Source organism: Danio aesculapii, chromosome 4 (genome assembly GCF_903798145.1).
Source record: "Danio aesculapii chromosome 4, fDanAes4.1, whole genome shotgun sequence".
Taxonomy (NCBI): Eukaryota; Metazoa; Chordata; class Actinopteri; order Cypriniformes; family Danionidae; genus Danio; species Danio aesculapii.
In genome coordinates this window covers 47,900,828-47,906,827 of record NC_079438.1, presented here as the reverse complement: position 1 = coordinate 47,906,827, position 6,000 = coordinate 47,900,828, and the positions used below count along the sequence as shown (strand labels likewise).

The 6,000-nt window shown below is 31.5% G+C and overlaps 1 protein-coding gene across 1 annotated transcript in view; it reads left to right on the top strand.

Moving 5' to 3' along the window:
- sema3aa (sema domain, immunoglobulin domain (Ig), short basic domain, secreted, (semaphorin) 3Aa) overlaps window positions 1-6,000 on the top strand; it is a 52,795-nt gene that overhangs the window by 745 nt on the left and 46,050 nt on the right.

Below are 6,000 nucleotides of genomic sequence, written 5' to 3'. Positions count from 1 at the left end.
ATTCTGCATGTATTGGCTCTCCCAGATCATTTTTTTTCCCACAGTGCACTGTCCTATAGCTTTAAACTCTTCATTGGTACTCTGTCATATGGCTTGTGAACTCTGAACAAGGTATAGTGGGTAATGACTCCGCAGTTGCGGCCAGACGTCTAATTTCTCATGCCTCCAAATTGATTTTACAGCAATCCTTTGCAGTATCCCAGGTTAAATTCAATCAACAGAGTGTTGCTTAGCCCAGAACATAATTTAGAGTCGTTATTGAAGAATAAACTGAGCTTACAGAAAAGCACTTACAACTACAGAAGTAAAAAGGGCACATTATGGAGGAGTTTAAAGCATAAATGTCAGGCTTTATTAAAGCAACTTGCTTTTTTTGTACCTAAAACAACACTCCTGTAAATATTAAAAATATAGACAACATTTTTTCTTTGCATTCTTTTTAGGAGTTTTGCATTTTATTGTCATGGCAATACATTTATATAAATAGATGTAACAGTTATAAGACATGATCAATATTAGTAATTTTTTTTTTACTGTATATTAACATGTATTGTTTTCTGGCTGTAAAAGTTTTTATGTTTCATGAATTTATCACCATTATAAATGGCTCACTGTAACCCAGATTTGGGTTTTTTTTTTAAAGAGAGGAGGAACAAGTGTAGCATTATTTGCTGCTAATAAACATATTAAAATCAGTAAAATAATTATTTTTATTTGTTAAAAGAAAAGTTCTTATTAGTATTTATGGTTCAGTGAAGAACTTGAAATATCTGTGAATCTTCAAAGCTTTCTTCATATATTCGTTTTGTAAAATGTTTATCATGCTAAGAAAAAAATGGGTAACACTTTATTTTGATGGTCCAGTTGAGTATTAGACTGTCTGCTTAATATCTGTTGATACTGCTCCTTCAACAGACATTTAACTGACTATAAGAAACTTTGCAAGTACATGTCAATTTACACTAACCCCAACCCAACCCTCATAATCTAATGAGAATTAGTTGGCATGTGGATGCAATGTAACTTAAATACCATCAAAATAAAGTGTGACCAAAAAATGCTTAATCACTGAAAGGTTTTTTAGAAACCAAAAATGGTGCCTCTGTTTACAAAAGTTCCCATTTGGAACCTTTATTTCTAAGCATGTGCTTGCTCTCAGTTCAGTTTAACTTGTACTGAAGCTGAAATACTCCTTTGCATGTGCTTGCTTTGTCACTATCTACAGTTTTACACTACATATTGGCAAGACTACTCACATTTCATCAAGTATGCACACTCATACTCTCGCATATTGTACATTTTGAAGTATCATTCTCTGATACTGTACTCAATACATTGCACTTGGTGATGCTGGCCGCTATGCATGAATGGTGGTAACACCAAGCATGTTATTCTCCACTCGTTGCTATTTTAAAGGAGACAGCGGAGCGATCCAGACTATAGCAGCCTCTTTGTAACCCAGAGCTTTCATCTCTCACGGAAATAAGCGGCAACATTTTTGGCATATTTTGGGCTGTTTCCCTTTTTAATGTAAGCTTAGCGGGCTCGCTGTGGTTCTTTGTTCAGGAACATGACCAAAAGTATACGCATCTATGTGTGGCGGTGATCTCTCTCTCCCTCATTTGGTAAATATAGCCTTCTGTTCTGTCAGTGGATCTGTGCCGCTGGTGTGTTGATTGTAAGGTCTGTGTGTGGCATGGGTTTACCCCACCAGGGTCCGTTCAACGCCCTCTCATTTCTTTTATAGAGCCAGAGAATGAAGGAGGAGTGAAAAAGACGATTTATTTTGGGCTGAGCATGTGTTGTGAAGAGAGAGAGGAAGAGAGAGATAGAGCAAGATTTGATTCAAAAACACTTTATTAAGCAATATTGCTACTTAAAATAGAAGTGACCACAAATTAAAAGACAAAACAAAAACAACAGATTAATTTCCATCTAGAAACAACAAAACCCTTGAAGATCAATCAGACAAATCAATTCCTTCTTCAAAAATCACAAAGAGAAAATGAGTTCTCCTTCAAACACAAAACAGAGCTTTCCTACTTCATCAATTCTTTTCAAAGGTTGATAAATTGCTCAGTAACTTACACAATTTTAAATCAATTAACACCCTTTTTAAACACTCATTCAAATGAACACTTTGATAAGGTTTTGTTGGCCTAAATATAAAGCCATTTTTGCTTGTCCTGATACAAAATTGATCAGTTGACACATCTGCTTGTCATTCTTTCTATGCCTATACACAGTGTTGTACTAGTTACTGAAAAATAGTAACTAGTTACAGTTACTAGTTACTTTGTTTAAAAAGTGACTCAATTACTTTATCCATTATTTACACCAAAAAGTAATGCGTTACTGTTAAAAGTAGTTTTTGAGTTACTTTTCCAAAGAACATTTTTAATTCTCCCATTAATGCCCTTATAACGTCACTTATGTCCTGCATGGAGAATACACTGTTGATCAGCTTCACAGTTTTTATTAATTTGCATTCTCACAACTAAATCACAAAACAAGCTTGAATAAAAAGTAATTTTTTCAAATTAATGTATTTTAGTCTAACCAGCAGCACAAAAATGAAAATATCAAAGGTGATAAACCAGCTGAATAATATATATTAAGAAACAAAAAAGCAAAAACTAAAGTTGCTTCAGCACCATGTTGTTGTATTTAATCTTTAAACATGTTCCTTCACGGCTTGAGTATGAAAACTGGCAACAATATACAACAAACACAAAACCTGTATGAAACAAATAAATGAAAGTAATCTGAATTATCATTCAGAATCAATTTGGTGAAACTCAGCACCAAAAAACTGCTATCTGTTGTTGTATAGAGCTATAGAAATATGTAAAACAATAAAAAAATAAATCACAGCATTTTTTCTGAGTAATACAACACTGTACATTTTAAATAATGGGTTCTGAAAAATGACAGAAATGTGTCACTGTGTCTACTAAACAATAATTATGTTATACAGATAACAAATATGTGCTTATTTATTTTAAACAACAAACATAATAGTATTAGTAATAGTAATTAATAATAGTAACGTTAATAGTCTCTCTGTCTACCTTGCATGTATTCGGTCTCTCGCACACGCGCGCACTTGGTGTACCCCCGCGATTTTGGTCTTTTGCTTGACTTTTTGTCAGACTTGACTTCTGTCAGACTTGACCAGTCTGACGCCTCTTACATGACGCATCTTCTTTACGGTGATTGTTGGCATTCGAGAGGGGTCTGGCTGCAGACTCGGTGCAGATGCAACCTGAGCTGCATGCAATGCTTTTGAAAGGGCTCACCTTACCCCATCCCTAATCCTACCCATCAAAGTGACGTCACTAGCTCAATTGAGTGCATTGTGTCTGACATTGCATCTCTGAGATATACAATCTCAGCTAGCATCACAAAGGCTGCATCCAGATACTATTGTGGCATCCACCAATCCCACAATGCGTCGCCGCTGTAAACAGGAAGATGTAGGCTAGATTGCAGCCGAAATGAATTAATTTGCAAAGTGATTGATAAATGCATCATAATGTTATGGTAACGGAGTTACTATATTGTGCAGTACAATGCGTTACAGTATTAGTTACTGTCAAAAGTAATGCTGTTACAGTAACGCATTACTAGTAACATGTTACTGCCCAACACTGCCTATAACTCAGTATAAGTAATTCAGATTCATTAAAACAGCTGAAGAATTCTTCTAAAACACAAAAAAGAAGAGGTTTTAACCTATTGCATTGGATAAAAGTAGTGGTAGTAGTATGGAAAAATAAGTACTTCAGCGCTTATTTCTGGATTTAAAATAGAAATAAAAAAATCAATTGCAGTAATGCCATGAAAATTTCTCCACTGCATAGAGAGAGAGAGAGAGAGAGAGAGAGAGAGAGAGGGAGGATTTAAGAAACCAATTGTTGCTCTGAGCATCAGCATCTGCTGTTTAACTTTAAGAGGAAAGACTGGAGGCTTTAATATAAAAAAGATGCAGGTCCACCTGTAATCAATCACATGCTTCTCTGAGTTAATACTGTTGTGCTTGGATGGCCCAAGGCATTGTGGGAAAACAGTCTCACGATGCGTCATCAGAATGCTTTCCAAACTTATGCCACCTGTGCACTTTATGGCTGTATGTTCTCTGACTCAGTCTTTCGCGTGTCGTAATGGATTTGGATTTACTTTGATTGATACATGCGGTTTAAAACATCTATTGAGCATGTCAAAATGGCCCATATTCTGAACAATAGGACGTTTTCCCATTGGATAAAACTTTTTTTTTTCTTCTTCTGAATCTAGTTGAATTGAGACCTGCCTAAACGTTTCCAATGATTGCGAAAATGCTGTGTGATGTAGCACAACCACAGCCAATCAGATGATAATGGATGTTTAATGGGCATTTGTGTGGAATGGAGTTTTGGAGCAGTGAGATTTCTATATGGTCTAGGCAGCTACTTAGTGTGACGCCACAGAAATCCGGAACTAATAATCTGACAAAATGCCCTGTCACTCATTGTTAGCTATGGAAGGAAAGATAACTTTAATCCTGTCACATTGATGCTTTGTGACTGGTTAGAAAACAAATATATCATATATCAGATTTTTTTTTTTTTTTTTCATTTGATTCGGTCTAATCAACTTTATAAAAAAGAATTGAAAATAGTATATTTTGACTTTAAGTTTTGACTTATTTTGACAATAAGTTATGTATGTAACTTGTGTTGCCATGAAATATCATTCATACACATTTTTACATTGTTTTTGGATATATGTTAATATATAATATCAACTAATTAATGATATTGTGAATATAAATATATGTTAATGCATAATGTCAATTAATTACTACTATTTTGGATATTTATTAATATATAATATAAACTAATTAATAATATTGTGAAATGTATGTTAATATATAAAATCAATTAATTACTAATATTTTGGATATTTATTAATATATAATATAAACTAAGTAATAATATTGTGAAATGTATGTTAATATATAAAATCAATTAATTACTAATATTTGAATATATATGTTAATATATAACATCAACTAATAAATAATATTTTGGATATATATGTTAATATATTATATTAATTATTAACAATATGAATATATAAGCTCATATATATTATCAATTAATTACTAATATTTTGAATATATATGTTAATATATAATATCAACTAATAAATAATATTTTGGATATATATGTTAATATATTATATTAATTATTAATAATATGAATATATAAGCTCATATATAATATCAATTAATTACTAATATTTTGAAAATATATGTTAATATGTTATATTAACTAATAAATAATATTTTGAATATATAAGTTAATATATAATATCAATTAATTATAATATTAATAAACATTAATTTAAAATATTTTTTACAATTTATTTACAAATATATTGACAATTTTTATACATTTTTATTAATTTAATCAATTACATTCCATGTTTCAGTAATTATTATTACCATAATATTACCATAACCTGCCTAGTTAACCTAATTAACCTAGTTAAGCCTTTAAATGTCACTTTAAGCTTTATAGAAGTGTCTTGAAGAATATCTAGTCAAATATTATTTGCTGTCATCATGGCAAAGATAAAATAAATCAGTTATTAGAAATGAGTTAGAAAAGAGAAATTGTAAATAATTCAGGGGGCTAATAATTCTGACTTCAGCTATATATATATATATATATATATATATATATATATATATATATATATATATATATATATATATATATATATATATACACTACTTTTATGAATCTCGGTATGTAATAAAATAATAGTACAATTAAAAATAGAATATGATGTATTGATGATATATATCACAGCTCAAAATGACCGCACATACCATACAATAATTTGTTGTTTGACGGGTTAATTGTGGTTGAGACATTACATAGCGTGTGTGTGTGTGTTTGTGTGTGTGACACAGAAAATGTGTCTGATGTGTTTTCTGGCCAGCGAGATGTG